This window comes from Typopeltis vanoorti, chromosome 17, assembly GCF_054136105.1.
Source record: "Typopeltis vanoorti isolate ZY-2024b chromosome 17, IOZ_Tvanoo_1.0, whole genome shotgun sequence".
Classification (NCBI taxonomy): domain Eukaryota; kingdom Metazoa; phylum Arthropoda; class Arachnida; order Uropygi; family Thelyphonidae; genus Typopeltis; species Typopeltis vanoorti.
In genome coordinates this window covers 45,934,190-45,954,669 of record NC_143565.1, presented here as the reverse complement: position 1 = coordinate 45,954,669, position 20,480 = coordinate 45,934,190, and positions in this window count along the sequence as shown.

The following is a 20,480-nucleotide window of genomic DNA, read 5'->3' as shown; positions in this document are numbered from 1 at the left end:
AACCAGGTTTAAAATTGCTTGGTATCTTTAACATCATCAACTATTAACATTATATTAATTAAAAATAAGTATATTTATAAAAATTTGTGTTTAAGAGAAATTTTTAAGTATATTTAAATTTTAAAATAAATTAAGAATTAAAATAAATATTTTCATTTTTTCTATAGAGATACGCAATTTATTCAAAAAGATAAACGTTATTTTTAGCTATTACACTATTTCCAAATCAATATTGACGCCATCTTGCGTCAGATATTTTATACTGTCTTTTTGTCTCTTAAAGGACATCAACACACTCAAAACTTTCTCTGGCCAAATATTATATTCCAAATTTTGTCGTAAATAGATTCGATGTTCCACATCCGTTCAGATGAACGAAGTATCCAACTGTGGAAGGCTTAGCCAGTTTTTCAGCATAATTAAGATTTGTCAGTTAACCCTTTAGCCTTCGTTCTGTTTTCATAGCATATCGGTAATTGAGGGGGGGGAGAGAATTGAAAGATAAAAAATAAAAACAAACAGTATAAGAATCATCATTTTTTTTTTTTTTTTTTTTTTAGGTAACCATGTGAAACCGGTGTACCCTTGGCCTAAATACAACCTGCTGGTTGAGTCCGCGGACAAAAGGGGAAAAGCGCATGTCACACCTGGCGCCCATCCAAATACAAGAGAACACTGGACCGGACGATATAATATAAAATGGAGCATTCTTGATTCGTCCTTCCACTTTCTACAACAAGGATGTCTGCCACTGCTTCAGCGCCCTCTTTACACCAATAACAAGATTCACGAAATAAGTGTTTACATAAAGCGTCCTCATTTTCTTGGTTTGGTAGAAATTTTTAAATTTTTGAAAAAACTCAAAAAATTCTATTCATTACAGCTGATAATTTAAATTATTTAAGATAATCGTGAATTTCATTTTTTTTTCTTTTTTTTTTAATTCAATATTTATGTCATCCCTTTATTGAGATGACGATTTTCTAGAAATTTATTATGGTTGGCTAATTATATCTCACAAATTCACACACACACACACACACACACACACACACACACACACACACACACACACACACACACACATATATATATATATGAATCTGTGAGAGAGAGAGAAAGAGAAAGTGACTGCAATAGCATAACTGAAGAGAAAATCTTTTGCTGACTCATTACCAGAGCTTCCACAAATTCGGAGCTAGTCGTTTTATCCCTTTCAGCATCCCCCTCTTATAACCCCCCCAAAAAATCATGTCTTTTTTTTAAAGTTCTTCTTATTGCATTTTTAAAACAAAAAAAAATATAAAAAAAATTTTTTTATTTAAATTTCTTAAATAAGTATTTTTTCCCATTCAATTAGTTTTTAAAAATTGTAAACAATTAAATGAGACTTGAAACAAAAGATTTTTTAAATATTTTAATTAAAATTTGTAGGACTTTTTTTTCTGAAATTAAAATTTCAAAAGAAATCTCTTTCTTTTTTGCTTTAGTTAATCAAAAAAGATGTTTTGATTAAAGAACTTAATTTTGCGTAAAAATAGAATTAAGTTAAATGTACGCTGTTGAGGATAAGTAGGTTATCATTCAAGTTTGAACGATGTTGTATTATAATACTGTTGAGATAGAATCTAAACATTTAAGTCTTCTTCGTCACGTTGAAGAGATTTACGAGCAAAAAATAGAAGACCTCTTTACACACTTCTCCTATTTCCCACACGGAACAACTCCTAGGAGGGAGGAGGGAGTGGAAATAGAGGAAAGTGCTTTAAAAAAAATAGGGAATAAGCAGTACGTCATAATCACCATTTCTTAAGCCTGCTTTAATCGCGACAACACAAAAATTCGCAAAACGGAATTCCAACAAATCCTCGTCGTCGAAAGTATGCAAGATTAACTGAATGGAGACTTAAATCTATTCATGAATATCAGGATACGAGAAAGGAGATGGAGAGAAGTTATGCGACCTCTGATAAGACATATCATTCTCCAAACTTTCCTCCATTCTTTTTTTTTTTTTTTTCCACTTTCTTTGCATTCTCTCTTTCATACATTCCTTTTCCTTAAGCCTAATTTCCTCCTCTGAAAAATATCACAGTCTATTATATCGTCCATTCTCCACTAGACGCAAAACACGTGAGAGCGTTCTGCGCATGCTCGAAATAGACATCGAAATTAATATCGTATTACAGCTGATGTTGAAGCTAATTACATTAAAAAACCAAGCAGGTGATTCGCACATAACGTACACAAACTGGTTTGTTTAAAAACAATAATCTACAACAAATGACTTCAAATATAATTATTTAAAAAAGAAAGAAGAAAACTAAACGCTTCATAATTATGATCTAAGATGCTTACCATATTGTAAGGAAGATTCGGCTTGCTGTCTACTGTGGTTCCTATCACTACAATGGCAAAGAAGCACCGTCTGCGGTTAGTGTGCGTCCAAAAATATTCCAGTCACAGATAACGATCTGGTAGTACAACTTCCACCTGTTCTAAACGGCTTCGTTGGGAGATATCTTATTTCCCAGGGTGGGCGGGTGTGTAGCATGCACGTGCGAAGCTAAAGGAGAAAACTCGACGGAAGAACTCTTCAGCCTCCTTTTTAGAAGACCGTCAACGTACGTCAAACCTTCCGCACTAGTTTAGCGGCCTACTAAATCCAGCTGCTAACGGTACCTGATGTTTTTGTATGACAAAGTTGCACACCTCGTCGAATCGGCCACTAGGAAAGCTCGACGGGATCACGTGTATGTGTGGAAGCAACCGGTGGAGGCAGGGTTAGGGAAAAAAAAGTGGGTGACAACATTGACGGGGCGGATAACGGGACTCAACACCGCTGTCATGTAGACAACAGCACCTTTACGAGTTTGCGTTATGAGGAAAATAGAAAGAGCGTCCAGTTATTGGATAATAAAATTTTGTTTATTTATTTGAAACCTACATTGGAAGTTCTCCAAATGAATAGCCTTTAGGCTTAGCATTTGTTGCTTTTGATGAATAGCCTTTAGGCTTAGCAAGAGGGATTTGTTTCATACTTCAAACACGAAAAATATATTTATTTATAAACATAAGGAATTTACGAATAGCTGGCTAAATAGAAGTGAATAATTACACATTAAAATACATAACAGTAATGTTTAAAGGGTTCAATTTGGTGGTGATAAAGTTCTTCTGTTGTTTATGAAGCTCTTCAGATCCTTCAACTCTATGCAACAGCAGGCTCCATCCGAGACAGGAATCGAACCCATGTGTTTTTAGTAAACAGGTAAGAAACTTCATAAATGAAGGGTGAGTTAGCCATTCTCATACGGTGTGATAGGATTTTTCCTCACCTAAACGGTTTTGTGGCTAAGTTTCTTTTTTTTTTTATTCATTTTTATTTTATTATTTTTTTTTGTATTTTTAATTTATTTTAAGTAGTCCCGAAACCACTTTAGAGAGAAGACTAAACATTAAACTTTTTTAAGCGACTTCGGGCTTCCAATAAAGGGATGCGGTGGTCTTACATCGGGTGGTGAAAATCATCTCCCACCTGCGTCCCTTAACAGAATTTTCGCGCTATTTTTCCTGGTGATATGTTTCGTCACCTTGTTAAAGAACTGAACTCAGCAAGTTTGACGAACTCAATACAGAATCCTCGCTTAATATCTACCAAAATAGAGTCAAGAAAGATCGTACCATTTGCTATTGAAGATGATCCAACACCATCTAGCAATGCCATTAAAGCATTAGTAAAGTGTTTGTTTATTTGCTTCCTGTTTCAATGGATTTATTAATGCGATGTCTACTCAATTTTGATAAGATTTATCGGTAAAAAAAATATCTGTCCAGTATTGCGAAATATTTTATCCGATAAGGCTTCTCTCCATTGTAGCAAACCTTCTCAATAGCGCATGTGTGGTCATTCGCTAGCGATGGATGGAGTATCTTTTTGTTTTGTCCTCCAGCACTGACCACAGGAGTGGAAAAAAAAAAAAAAGACATTCCTTAGGATTTTCCCACGTGTTCCTAACACTCACTTGGAACAGTAAAGGAAGACGAAAGATAACATCAAAACCCACTACTGTTTATTCAACTCACGGAGAACATTCTGTGTTATCAGATGGTTCCCAAATGGCACACACTCATTCAACAATGGACATAACTGCACGCGCGGTAACTCTTAAGTAGCGTGTAAGCGATTTTTTATTTATTGTTTATCGTCTGCTGCTTGTAGGTTGCAGTCGATTTCATGCATGATGTTTTAAGTAACATGTTTTTTCGTCTGCTCTTATTTGATTGTTGAAATTCCCATTAAGCCACGCGGCTGAAATACACGACAAAGTCAATGTTTGTTTGTTTTTTTTAATTATTATTTGATTATCTCATCGTTAACACGTTAATGTTGTACGTTAACATTATAACGTACAACATCATAATGCTTTGATGTGCACACAAAAGAAATAAATAAAATAGTGGAGCGTTTAAGATGGTTAAGGGACAGTAATTTGAGTATTTACTAGTCGATCTATTACCTGGCTCTATTTATTAAAACAAACAACAATTCAGAATGATTATGATGACAATAAAATTGCTTTCTTCTATCTTACGACTTGTTAATTGCAATCCTAAATATTTATGACTAACAATCGAATCCTGCTCGAAATCTTCTGAGGTAATTTATTTTCTGCTATTGAAATTAATGCCACATAATTCATTATCTTTATAAATCTATACAAAAACACATCAGACTTTTAATGCCAGATTACAGATAAAAACAACCTGTGCCGCTTCAGTTATCGCAAACGTAGAATGTATCGGTGTACACTTACTCATATCCATTCATGTACTCAACGCTGCCCTTTTCATTTTCATCGGTAGTTTGATAGACGGAAGTGATGTCGTCTGCCACGCGCACTAAGTATTCTGGACCAGTGAGCGTGTCTAATTGTGCATAAAGAGATAAAGTGCATTCTTCATTGGGTCCAGTGTTCGGTGATATCGAAGCTATCGGTCCGTGAAACGTGGGAATCCTAATACAGGAAGTAGAAGTTGGTAGGATGAACCCAATGTGGGTGGTTTTAATCTTAGTTTTTCGACAAAGCAAGTGTTTTGTTTGCTTCGCTAAAAGACCTACCCATTAACTGTTGGAGAAATTATTTTGTTTTAGTTTTCGATTATTTTTCCCTCTCTTTAACACACATTCTTAAGCTTAATTTTCTAGAAAGAATTTTTTTTTTCTTTTAAGGTAACTTCAAACATGAAGCAAGCCATCGCGGTGCGATGCATCAGAATTAAATTAACCAGACAGTTCCGTTGTTAATTTATTCTTCTTCTTCTTATTATTATTATTATACGGAGTATCTCCATCTCCATGACGTCAGAACTCAATATTGACACACTAGCCATGATAACAGTGTCAAACTCGTAATCGAAGAAAAAAAAAAACCCTCCCTCAAATGCATATTTTTTGCGAATTTAGACATTCGCTTCCTTCATATTCCCTCCCCCTGAAAACAGTCTTTTTTTTTTTTTTAACTGTGGCCTAAATTGTTATTTTCAAGCCACTCTTCAGTAATTTTAGTAAAGATTTCGAAATAGCAAATTTCTTCAAAATTCGTCAAACAGTTTTGAAGATGAAACACACGACAGACGGATAAATAAACGAAATATGCTAAGGTCTTCCTAAGCATGTCACTTCGCTATTAAAATATGCCTAAAAATAAATCTAAAGCATTTATTTTATAATGGCAGTGCATCTTGCAATAATGCACGATTATCTGTAATAGGCAATCGTTTCGGATCCAAACTACGAAAGCGCATGAAAATCTATTACGAAGATTTTCATGCGCTTTCGGGCAGATTCTGTACAATTTAATGCTTTATTAAACTTCATTGAGGAATTTCCATTTTGGTTTAAATAGCATTCAATATCCGGTTTTCAACGACGTAGGCCTAATTGATATCAGCCGTGTAGATTGTTCATCTAACCAACAGGTTCGCTGTAAATCCGAACTCTGCTGCAGGCGTAGATGTCTGTGAACTTCTTTAGCTACTAGATGATTTTCGTCCCTCGGTGTGACCCCCCCCCCCCCCATCTTGCTTAACTGGAAGTCTGAAGTGACTTGAAAAAACAATTTCACCCATTGCAGGCTTTAAACTCTTTGCAAGTTTACACTCTTTTATGAGTGGAAAACGAACTCTCGCTGCTGTCAATATTCCCCAAAACTACTTTGAAATATTTATTATAATAATGAAAACCATACTTTACTATTAATTAACAAGGCCTTAATAATGAAACTAACTCAAATAAAAAAAAGACAAGAAACACTATTTGAAATAGGGCTCGATAATGATTATTATTATTATTATTATTATTATTATTATTATTTTATTTTTTTTTTTTTTTTTAAGGTGCAGGTTACCATAAGAGCCTCAGTAGCTCAGTCAGTATAGATGAAGACGAAGAATCGAACCCAGGTCGGAAAGACCTGTATTCGATTCCTGCCAGTGACGTGAGGAACCTTTATGTGGTCTCTTTCCACTAAAGGTGAGTTAGTCGCTCTCATACGGAGGTAGGGTTTTTTCCAACTGGAAACTCGGGTTTTTCGGCCCCCAGAACAGGCAAATCGGCGCTGTGAACACATGTGGATTACAGTCATGAATACGTCCAGCCTCAATTTTTATCCGGGTTCGGGACCGGATAAAATTGAAGGGTTGGGAAAAGCAATGGTGAACTACCCTGTAAAAATCTCACCAGGAATATTTGTGGACAATGCCTACAAAGTCACCTACAGTCGGAAACGACTGAAAGGGAAAATCAGGTCAGCTTTACCATAAGACACAACAAGTATTGGTTTGGTTTGTTCCGTGCATCTATATTCATACAACTTCACTCTGACTGATTGCAAAACGTTTGCTTTCGATAAAACTATTTGTAGATGAATAAGTAAACAATACGATTTGGAATTATTAAAACAAAAATAGATTAAAGAGAAACTGTGTTACAAATGACAATGACACACGTGGCTTTTGTTTCAATAGCTTTAACAATGACGTCACACCACATGTGATGAGGTCACCATTCAAAACTGCTATTCCTTACTTATCGATTGAATGATGAGCAAAATAATACACTAATGATAACTAATGAAAGGATACAGTTTCTATTGTATACAGTTTATATTGTAGTTGCAATTGCAGTATGTTATGAATAGACTGGTGTCATAGGTAAGCTTCAGAATGGAAATTTAAATACGTAGGTAGAATGAATTGATGTAAGATTGTCCATACCGGAAACTCTAACCATTGGGACATATTTGAAGATCTTAATAATAATAATAATCCTCTCAAGTGAGCCAGTCAAATACACAGGCATTATTTCTGCTTGTGTTTAGCTTCCTATTCCAACTACAAACAGACCTTTTTTTAATGATTTTGTGGATCCATGCCAAAGGACAATTTTTATGACAATTCTAAAAAATTCCGAAAGTGTCATCCCTAAAATTATTATTTAAAAGGCTATTATCCTATAGTATGTTATATTATATTACCCTATAGCATAGTATATTAGTACTGCGAGTGGGATAGTTAAATAATCAAAATCCCGCTTTCGATACTAATCATGTAATTTTTTCAAGCCACTTCAGATCTCCCATGAGTAGAGTAGTGGTCACACCAGGCGATGAAATTCATCTCCCATCTTAACACAATCATAAACAATAATGTGCATAATGGGATTCGAACTGGCAGCCTGTTGAGTGGATTGCTCGTACGCTATCCACTCAGCCAACTAGGATGCCATCCACTCACCACACCCCGAGGCAAGCAAAGCGCACATTCGTGTATCAGTTTGTAATAATGAAACCGATGTTATTGAGGCCTCACATTTAATAAACGCAGATGCAATTAAACTCCAACTTACACGTGATCAGCATTTCACGTATTTTTTTATAAGATAGTTACATAAGAAATCACAGTTCGATTTAATTTTTCACTTTAAGGTGAGTTAGCCGGTCTCATATTAAAGTAGAGCTTTTTTCCTCCCGGAATAGCAGGTTTTTCATCCTTCAAAACAGGCAAACCGGTCCCATGAACACACACACACACACACACACACACACACACACACACACACACACACACACACACACACACACACACACACACACGCAAATGCTTCCCTTAGACCAGTGTTTCTCAACCTGTGGTCCTCAGGCCGACTTAAATTAAGTAAGTAAATTAGTAAGTAAAAATCATTGAAATAAAATGGATACTTAAAAAAAAAAAAAAAAAATTACAAATAGCGGCAGCATGTCTTTCCATGAACATCATTCTACCGGTTCTAAGAGGGGTAGTCAACAACTCTATGTTTTTAATAATTCCGCTTTCCCTTGCTGTTTTGTCAGGTTTGAAGTAAAAATGTGTCATCGACGTTTCAACCAATTGTTGGTTGTTTATTGATTTTTATTATTGAAGGTTTTCCTTCTTAAAAGGCTCAGTATATCTTCAGAAGTGCTAGTTGATACTTGGACAAAATATGTCTTGAATTAACTCCAGTATTTATAAATTTTTTAGAAACGTTTTTTAATAATGGAAAAGTGTCTTAGAACTAGGACTTTGAAAAGCAAAGCAAATGAAACAGGTGATGCTAACCCTAATTTTGATACACGTTTTGTAACGGCAAGTAAATCTGATACTATTAAAGTAGAAGAAATAAGCAGTTCAAAGAAAAACTACAATAAGAAATATAACAATTCATATTTGGAATTCTGATTTACTTGGTCTGGAGATTAACAGAAACCTCAATGTGTTTTGTGTTATGAAGTGTTGTCGAACGAGTGCACGAAACCTGCGAAACTCCAACGACATTTAGAAACTAAACATCGTGATGTGAAAAATACGCCAACTGAATTTTTTCAGCGACGCTTAGGGACATTACATTATTGGAAAGATGTAATTTCGGCCATGGGTTCCATTAATAGTAAGGTACTGGAAGCATCCTCCCTCTTAAGTTTGCTAATAGCGAAAACGGGGAAACCTCATTCCACCGGGGAAAATTTACTACTTCCAGCTCTAAAAGATGTAAGTTTGGCAACAAGTTACTAAAAGATGATTTGATTCCTCTTTCAATGACACTGTCGATCACAGAATTAATGATATGGCAGGTGATGTAGAATCTCAATTAATCGAAAGAGTTAAGAAGAGCCCTTATTATGCGTTACAAATAGATGAGACTTCTGATGTTACAAATGATGCGCGGTTAATATGCTACGTAAGATATGCGCACGATAACAACATTCATGAAGTTATTCTGTTTTGTAGAAGTTTGTTATCCCGAACAACTTGAGAAGAAATATTTCACACTCTCAATAATACACAAAGGGATTCAGTGAGAAAAATGTATGGGATTCTGTTCGGATGGAGCTCGCGCCCTTACAGGTCAGGCATAGTGGGGTTGTTTCTATGGTCAAGGAAGTAGCTCCAGATACGAATTGGGTACATTGTTTCATAGATAGAGAAGCGTTAGCCCCAAGGAATATCACCAGAATTAAAAACTGTGCTATACAACGCCGTAAAGCTAATTAATTTTATTAAGGCTCGACCGTTAAATAACAGGTTATTTTCAGTACTCTGAGATGAAATGGGCAGCGAATATACACAACTTTTGCTTCATTCTGAAATTCGCTGGCTTTCCAGAGACAAAGTACTAACGAGGTTATTTCAATTAAAGCACGAAATTTAATTATTTGTAAATGAACGCAATTCTGATTTTGCATCACTCCTTGTTGACGAAGCATGGTTATCAACACTCTCCTATCTTTCAGACATTTTTTCAAAATTAAATGAACTAAATCTCTCCCTTCAGGGAAATTCTTTAACTGTTCTTGATGCCTACAACAAAATATGGATTTTTATTTTATGGATTAATTATGTAAAAGACAGACAATATGCACCTTTTCCAACTTTGGAATCCTTTTTAGTGGAAAATTATATTTTTGTTGATTCTGAGTTCCTGGAAAGGGTTTGTGACCACCTCAAAAATTTGAAACGGAATTTTGAAACATATTTTCCGAATAACTTTTATAAGAAATTTCTGTGGGTTCGCGATCCATTTCAGGCTTACAGTCACGAGAACGACCTTTCGTTATCGAAAAAAGAACAGTTAGCTGAGCTTTCAAGTGACAGTCAGCTTAAAATGCAATTCCGTGATCTTGGTTTGGCTCGATTTTGAATCTCGCCTTTAGTGAGAAGTGAATTTCCCGAATTATCTGAAGAAGTCGAAAATCGTCATGCACTTTTCTACATCCTATCTTTGTGAGAAACGATTTTCATCGCTCCTTCAAGTAAAAACAAAATACAGAATTCGTCTTAGTGTGTGTGCCGATCTTCGACTGAATTTGACCAATGTTGATCCAGATGTCCATCAACTCTGCAAGGGCCGAGAAGCTCAACCATCTCATTAAAAGTAAGTAGTAATATAATTAGATCATATTATTTATTTGTTTATTAAAAATTAAAACTTTGTTCAATGATGATACACTTTTAATCGTTTACTTCCAATTTAATTAATTATGTTTCCATATAATGCAAAACATGCTTTTAGATTTATTATGTTATTAATGGCACAGTTTTCCCCAAATGTTGGTAATCCCCACATAGGGTGTTTTTTTTGTTTGTTTTTTTAATTACATAACTTACTGGTCCGTAGAATTCTTTTAGTCATTTTACTGGTCCTTGGGCCAGTAAAAAAACTTCAACTTAGAAAGGTTGAAAAACGCTGCCTTAGAGGAATGGCAAGTCAGCTGAATGAAACTTGAGCAAGCCTCCTAATTAGTGGACTCAACTCGTATTGACGGACGAGAATTGGAAGAATATAATTTATCAAAATACAACAGACCAGTCCGGATATTTTCTAAATACTTTAATATATCTGTTAACAAAAAACCTCCATATCTCAAATAATTTCGACAATTCGTTTGGTTCAATAGGACTTACGTTCGAATCATGTCCTAGGACGCGAGGAAGCAACCCGCAAAAGGACTCTTTTTCACCTGAAGATGAATTTGCTGAAAAACTCGAAAAATGTATCCTACCGATTTTTTCTGATATGATACTGGATGTGTCATATTTATTCTGGATTGAAAAATGATTATATAATCATTAAAAGAAGTCTGGGATATTTAAAGAATATTTATAATATTCCTATTTAAAGTCCTTACAGTAATAAATTATATATTTTCCAATATATAGATATTCTCAAGAACCGTTTCACTACGATGAACTCTTCTGACTAAAGAACGTTTTCTTATCGAAATACTGATTAATATCAGAAAAAAATTATACGATTCTTATTCTGGATGCTAACACGTATAAACTTCAATATAATAAAATATCCCAAAAAGTTCACTAGTTAGGTTGAAGTAATTTTATGAATGAATGATTATCTCTGTTTTTTTTCTTTGTCCTGAATTCAATCGGAAATTCTGAGTGATCAAAAGAGTTCCTGATTAAATTTGGAATAACAGTTAGAAAAACAATAATACTATACCCAATGAAATATTGAATTTTAATAGAATTAACTTTCATAATCCTTATGAGGCAGCAGCTAATATGCGATGATGGTATAGTGGTATCTTTATTAAAAACCATACCAAACACCATTCTGTAAATAACCCTCTAACCTGGAGATCACAGGTGTCGATGTCATCACAAACTCAGCTGGAAACCTAAAAATCTACGCAGCCTACAGCCCACCAATAAAAACATTGCTGACTTCAGATCTGGACGCCATTCTCGGAGTTAAGGAGCCGATCATCATCGTCAGAGATTTAAATGCAAAACATTCTGCCTGGTTCAGCAAATCTACCAATAAGAATGGTCGTATCCTCTCTAACTACTCTAGTTCCAACTGTGCAGTTGTGGTTGGACCCACAGAACCAACCCATCACAGTCCAATTAGTTCCTCTGACGTCTTAGATATAGTAGTCCTCCAGAATGTTAAATTACAATATAGCTTGGAATCATTAAATGAATTACTTCTGACCACAACCCTATTCTGCTCCAACTGGGAAATCAAGAGGGATTGTCCCCTCCCCCTCACACCTTCATATCCTGGGAAAAATTATCCAAAGTGAGACTACATTGGCCCTGTTCCTCGTATCAACTCCAAGGAGGAAGTCGATACTGCAGTCAATAAACTTACGCAACAAATCAACGCTGCCTTATCATCTATCACATCAATCACAACCGCTTTCAAGTCCAACCGATTACCAGAAGATATTATGAACTTAATTGGTCAGACTTAAAAGCTATACCATAAAACGATACCATAACACACGGGCACCCCAAGACAAAAGGTTTCTCAACAAACTAAACAGCGTAGTTAGAGACACGCTAAAAGATCATTTATTAATCTCTGGTGGTCAAACTGTTTGAAACAATTCACTGGAGCAGTCTTTCTTGACTTAGAAAAGCCATTTCACAAATTATGCAGGGCCGTTTATACTTTTGGAGGGCCTAGGCGTAATATCATTGTGAGGCCTCAAAAGAACAAGTCTATTTCAGTTGATCAAATTCATACGCATTTTTTTTTTTTAGTTTATTGAAAATAAAAGTCGACATTTCCATAATAATTCATTTTAATAAAATAAAAATAACACAACATTGGTATACATATATTTGCATTTAAAAAAAAGTATAAAAATAAATCACTTCAAATTTAAATTTAAAAAAAAATTAATAACTAAAAGTTTTTTTTTCGGGCTTTGGTTTTAGCAAATATATCTATAATATCATAATTGATCGAGTCGATTACATCTGATTCAATGCGTAATAACGACAGGTCACTTGTTTTATTTTGGTGCAAGTTGCTTTTTAAATAATGTTTTATTCGTTTCAACACTGAAAATGAGCGTTCAGCATTTGCATTTGAAATAGGCATCGTCAAAAATATTTTCAAAATTGTTTCTACGTTCGGAAAAGTAGACCTTAACCCATCGTTTATAAATTTGTACATATTTTTAATTGAAGAATTTTCTTCCTTTATCATTATTAAAAATTGCTTAACTTCATCAGTAAATTTTTCTGGATCAATATCAGTTCCATAAGTTTGTAAAATTTTATCAAAATACTAGTCTTGTACTTGTCTTGATCTATATCTTCCTTCAAAAAATGTCAAACATATCTAATATGTCGAAATAGCTTTTTGTTCTTTCATTAATTTCCAAAATTAGCTTATCGCAAATGACATTAAAAGTGTTCACAACGAAATTTTCTTTTCCATGTAATATAATCTCATTGTAAGATTGTGAAACTTCGTCACTCATTTTTTTTTCGCATTTTTCACTCTTTCCTTCTCATCTTAAAATTTTGTCTCATCTGTTAATCAATTCGCTTTTTCATTTAAAGCAGCAAAACTATTTCTTATATCTAAAATAAAACCAGTTAAAGATTGTAACAACTTATTAGCTAAAATCAAATCCATATCGGGATCTTGTAGAGATTTACTAGTAGCATTTATTCGTTGTAAACTTTTGCCCCACACATCTGTTAAAATTGCTGTTTCTGAATTGTGAAAATGATCAGCCAATGATGAGCTCTCTAATTTAGAAATAGATTTTTCATGGGGAGAAATGGATAGTTCAAGTAATGCGTCTTTAATTTGTTTATATCCACGGTTTCAAAGCAATATAGCGTCAGCTCTTGCGGACCAACTCGTTTCACTTCGTCTTTTAACTGTTAAAGATTTTTTTCTAAATGTTTAAGGAGTATACCCCATCTTCTTGTTGATGATGAAAAGTAATTATATGTACTTTGAATAAAACAAAAATACTGCACTGCTTCCGGACAAGATTCCGGGCATAGTTGCCAATTAAATTTTAATGGATCAAAACTTCATCCGCATTTTACTTTTTATCATGCAGTTATCCCCTCCCCCCTCCTCCGCCGTTAATCCCTGAACAGCGATTTTAGAGCAGTTAACGGATTAACTGCGGTGGAACAATCTTTGGTCACTTGACTTTACTTGTACTGTGTTACTTGGAATTTCCTGTACTCTCCTACGACATTTGCTCTTTTTTCCCCCTGCACAATTATTGTGTCTCTTCCCAAAAATAAAAACGAATTTCGCATGTGCGAAAATAAATAATTAATTCTGAAATGACCAGAGATCAGCCTTTGCAATGAACCTGTTTAGTAATAGTAAATTTGCTGCCTTTTTATTCTTCAAATCAGTGTCACGGAACAAGACAACTTCGTGTTCTTTCACTTTACTGACAATATAGGAGGTTTTTTTTCGCGAATTTTCAAATGTTTGTTTAATTTAAAAAATTTATATTTTTTAAATAACATTTATCGAAATATAAATATGACATATTTCTCTCTTTCCTTGCAAAATATCGTTATATGGATCGTTACATTTCAATTTTAGAAACGATTTTTTTATAAACAACAAATGATGTTAAACTACATTATTTGGGTTTTTCGATTGTAAGTCTTTTTTTAATATCAAAAATTTATATCCAATTTATATTATTATCCAAATTATTCTAAGTTTCAGCAATACTATGCTATATTTTCACCATGTAAAACTGTTTGTATGCAACCACACAAAAGAAAATCAGTAGTGTTATTTTTTCTTAATTCTAAATATTACTACGTCTTAGAAATACGTGATAATAATCTCCTCAGCTGGAGGAAAAGCTAAAGGCTTAGATTTCTCTCACTGCTATTGAGAAAGAAACGAGAGAACACTTCGTCAGAGATCACACTCGAGTGCCTGAAGCTGTAGTGTAAAATACACCAAGAATGTCCTGTTTTATTTAATTAAGGGGATCGTAAATCCCTCATTATTTCAAATGTCCTGTTTTGTTTTCAGTTGTTGATTAGCAGATAGCCTAACACAGAAAAATTGACACGTCCAGTAGACACACTAAAAAGTGCCAAGTACTCACAGAAATTTATTTTATTTTATTTATTTATTTTTTTTACACCTTTCTGATTGATTTACAGATGTTCAAAACATTTTATTCTGATATTGCTTTTATAGGACGAAACTCTTTTTTAAACATCAATTTCAAACATCAATATCACATAATATGATAATTGGATGATTTATACTTATCAGGAAATAATATAAATGAGAAAATATACAAAAGTTGCTCATTTATAATAATCACAGTTTAATTTCGGTATCGGAGTATTAAAAGTTCTCTGGTACAATTACTTTGGAAAAATAACGAATTGGAACAATAAGAAAGTGCACACATGTTACCTAGCAGTATTTGCGTCTGTGTATGGGATGATAATCAGTTAGCCATCGAAAGCGAAATACAATGTTAATTCTATTATGAGAATTTTGAAAATAAAATTTCATTTTGACGCATGCACCTCTACATGTTTCGAAGGATAGACTGTAGGGAAAGTACCGCTACTTCAAAACTGCCTCAAAATATCGAATTTTGCTGAAAATATGTACATACAAGTTGACTTCCTAACCGCTGTTTATTTTGATTTGTAGTGAGTGAGGAGAAACCATGAAAATTGAAATGCAAAAACCTACAGATTACTTTATAAAAATTATGCATTACATGATATGATTCAAGATTTACGTATGATACTCTATTAAGCAAAAGCGTAAAAGTGCGAACCTTGGCGCAATCTGTAACTAACCTTCTAATGGACATGTCGAATTGAATTACACTTCGTATCCATGTTCTTTCAACAGGTGAACAGAATCTTATCCTGGTTTTGCTGGACGTGTAGATACGTCCAGTAAAGAAATGGCACGCTCACGTAATGAATGTTATGCAATACAGTAGATCCTGTTAGTTTTATATTCTAAGGAAAGAACAATGTATTTCAAACGGAGGCGGGAGGCCTCACAAGCTGCCGCCTCTAGTTTTTATATTATGAATTTAATATTTAAAAATAAGTATTTTATTTTGCCTCTATAAGTAGGCTGTTTTTATATTGTTGTTTGTGAGGAGTAAGGTTCTAAAATGTGCCCCGCCCCATAGATAGCTTGCGCCTTATGGTATACAGTATGCGGCCCTGAAATTATGGCACTTTGACTTGTTATACAAACTAATTTTAGCTGGCATTCCGTTGGATCTGGTCCGCCTTATAAAGTCATTTCTTTGTGGCAGCAAATGCAATTCACGTTGAATGGCGCAATCCCAACGCATCGCCCGATTTTGTCGGGGGTGCCTCAGAGGTCGCTGCTGGAACCAATACTGTTCTCAGTTTACATGGCGGACATCCCGCACAATCCAATGTTGTCCATCATGGCCCTCTAACGCAGACTATACGGCAATTCTAGCCCCATCTCTTCGACCTCACCTTCTCACTAAAAAACTTAAGAGAAAATCTGCTAAAATTGGAGCACTGGTTCTCTGACTGGCTATTGAATGTAAATCCACAAAAGAGTACTGCCATGTTTTTCACCAGAAATTCAATTTCTCCTAAAGAAGACATCTTCCTATTTAATACAAAAATCCCTTGAAAATGAGAAGTCAAATATCTCGGTGTACTTCTAGACAGAAGATTATCCTTTAGTCCTCATATCAAAGCCTCATGCTCAAAGGCATTCAGAGTCATCGCACAGCTCTAATTAACAGGAACAGCAAAATAGACACTAAAATCCAATTGCTTCTCTACCAGTTGATGATCCGTCCCATAATTACTTATGCCTCTCCCACCTGGAGCCACACTTCCTACACCAATATTCTCAAACTGCAAAGAGTACAAAACAAGTGCTTACGTGTGATCCTGAATGCACCATAGTATGTAAGAGTGGTTCAACTTCACCAGGACACAAATATCCCTTATATCTACTCTTTCCTGCAATCTTTAGCAGCAAAGTTCTTTACAAAATCGTCCACTCACCCAAATGAATTAGTTCAACAAGCATCTAACTACCATGAATCTGATTTCTTCAAATGTAGGAGACCAAAAGCCTCTTAGTACCAATCAACGACCTGTAACCTTCACTCATTCGGGGCCGAGCAATTAGCTCGTCAGTTTTCCTCTTCACAGTATCCTCATCAGATAGCAGGGATTATAAAAGCTTTATGCTTCGCCCTTGTATACAGTAGTGTTATGCGTTATAAATAATATATTTATATTTAATTTAATATCATACCTGTTTCTTCTATAAAAAAAGGTTAATTGTTAAATTATTAGAGAAGTTATAATAAGTTAAAATATGGAACTGATTTTAGAGTGAATTTCCTTCTTTTTTCAGTAAGACCTCAAGGTCTTACTGCGATCTTCGGAACTTGTCGATTTATTTAATTTGACCCTTTCAAAATAAATTTTTAAAAAATTAATTTAAAAAAAGAAAGAAAGAAGGAAGAAAAATAAACAAAACACGGAAATTAAGCAGTTAGAATATTAATCGTAAACGCGTAATTTCTATCCTCTAATTAACATTTTTTCTATTCTTCTGATGAGGCTGTAATTGGTGAAACATCAGTAAAAAGAAAAAAATATGAGAATCACGTCGCCCTCTCCATCCCAAATTATCCTTTAAGAGAAAGAGGCTGTAGTTGTCACAAACTACAAATTTAGCATTAAGGCATGGCCCAGGGTTAAGCTTTTTTTTCCCCGTGTACATATCCACATAATGACACCACCGTTATTTTGAACGAGTGTTTATATTCTCCTGTTGGCGTTTTCTGTGAAGGTGTGCATTAAGAAGGTCGAGGGAATCTTCGTGATTTAAATATTGATGACCTACCATTTAGGTCGGAAGAAAAGAGGAAATAATCATCTTCACATTTATTTTCCGACTTCAGTTGACTATTAAAAAACTGAAAACACAAAGCAAAATAAAGTTGAAATTAAAGTCACCAAAGTACATAAGACGAAAGGCTTCAAATTTGCATAGATAAAATATTAAAATAGAAGCACGAATATTTTTAAGCTTAAAAAATTATAATTATATTTTTTTATATTTGATTATAATTATAATTATAACTGATAATTTTTAGAAAAATCAAAATAATAATAGAAATAGAAATAACAGCCTAAAATATTTTTAAAATATTTATCACATAAGATCATTGCTTTGAAGTTGTCTTCAAATATATATATATATATATATTGTAATATTTAATTTTACAAAACTACCTAGGATGTATGATCACGTATGAAAATGAAAAAGATATAAACGTAAAAATTGCAAAATATTTAAAAATAACAGGTGTAATTAACTCTGTATTTAAACCAAACCTAGTTCAAAAACAAACCAGGCTAAAAGTATACAATACATTAGGCCCTGCCAGTCTTAATGTATGGAAGCGAAATCTGGACAATAAAACAAAAAGACAAACAAAGATTAACAACAGCAGAAATGAAGTTTATAAGAAAAACTGCAAAGTATACCCTATTTGATCACAAAAGAAACGAAGAAATTTTGAAAGAATTAAACCAAGAACCAGTAATAGAAAAAATTAAAAAATATAAACATAAATGGATGGAACACGTTCAAAGAATGAAAACAGAAAGATTACCAAAACAAGCCTTAAAGTACAAGCCATTAGGAAAAAGATAACCAGGATGTCCTCTTAAACGATTCAACGATGACTTCTAAGGCCGGAATCCTTGATAGGCATGATGATGATATATATACTGTATATATATTTGTAATATTTAATTTTACGAAATATATATATATATATATATATATATATATATATATATATATAACTTTCACAATAACTGAGCGCCGTCTAATGAGTGAAATGTAAGCTACTTGAGTGATGCTGTGCTAACTCTGACCCTTAAGTTATCTTTGATCCCACTCACTGGTTTTACCCAAATGCAAATTAGCTTCAAAGCTGTTGTCTAACGTACATTAAGTAACAAGTAGGACAGGAGAATGGATGGGTTCACGACTTTCTCCATCCAATGAGACGCTTTTTGCCTCAAGTAATGTTTAAATTATCAGTTTCAACCAAACCTTTGACCTTCAATATCACTTTTAAAATCACTCCTTTGGCCCGTATCGGGGAGGCTGTTTAATATCCAACTCACTATCACAAAATCCGTGGAAAAAAAAATTAAAATTAAAAAAATAAAAATTAATTTTCGTCCGAACCATCCGAAACGGTATTTGCATATAAATAAGAAAAAAAAAATCAACTTGGATCATTTATTTCTTTGCGCACTCGTGATTCTTGACATTTTCTTATTCGAACCACGAAGTCAAAAATAAAAATATAATAAAATTGGTCTAATAGCTTAATTGCGAGATCCGTGTTATTAAATGCGAAATAAGGCTTAGGCCTTAATAATATGCTAAGTCTACATATTTTGTGGATGGTAAATCTGGTGAGTAGTAAAAAAATAAAATGTGAATATCTCTTTTATAAATTATTGAACTTTGAATTAGACGATTTTTATATACAACACTAATACCAACACAAATAAATTATTAATATCAATAAACAATATACATTTAATTTATTTTAATATTCTTGTAGAAAATAATTTTAATATTTATAATTGCTTTGAAATTTTTAGAAAATATATTGAGTTTTATAGCTACACCTTTTATTTATTAATATGATTTTTTATAAAAATCACACATGACTAAGGCAGCAACAAATTGCTATTCATACTTTTGCGGTGAGAAAATGTTCACTAGTTTTAGTCACCAAACTAAATTATTTGTATATTTAAGATTCGTGTTTTGCTGCTTATTCGTCATGTCATTAACTGATGACTGCCTGCTGTTTATTTTCAAAAGAGGTGACGTTATCGTGTCCGGTTAAGAGAACAAACACTTTCTTCTGGAATCGCAAACAATGGGAAAATTTTCCGGAGTGAATCACAGTCTGTTGATGTGAAAGGTGAGTGCTCATCATGCACACATTAAGGTTACGATAATCGATGGCGAGCTGTAATATTCGAAGCCACGGTTCCCATAGGGTGTGGCAACAGAAATGGAAACTCCTCCTCCTGTACACGATTTAAGCATTTCAGCCGTGTACCCTTGACGTAATCCTCATACGAAAATGTAGTCAAAGTCAGTTCTGTTAAACAACCCATGTGGGTACTTCGGGACAGTTGGTAAACGGTTATCCTCCCTTAAGACCGATCCCCCCCCCCACTCTAGTGTTCCCTCCCACCTGCTCAACCCCCCCTCACACTCTGCCATGTGCCAAAACTCGTTTTTTAACCCGAACTTCTTGCACGTTCTCCTTGTAACGGTTATACGTGAGCAACTTGTTACTGAACCTGCATAAGACGTGATTTCTCTCCCCCCCCCCTTCCCCTCTATCTTCTGAAAAGACAGGTGATTATTTGAGAAGAAAGGCGAGTTTATCAACAAGCGGTTCTGTTTCTGTAAAGAAAGTAACTTAGTTATGAATGAGACTTCCCAAGTGTGGACTAGAATGAGTGAAAGATTGAAAGACTGAAATCTTCAGGAATTTTTTCTTTTAAGTTGGATTATTTTAAAAGATTTATTTGGTCCTTGCGAAATTTCT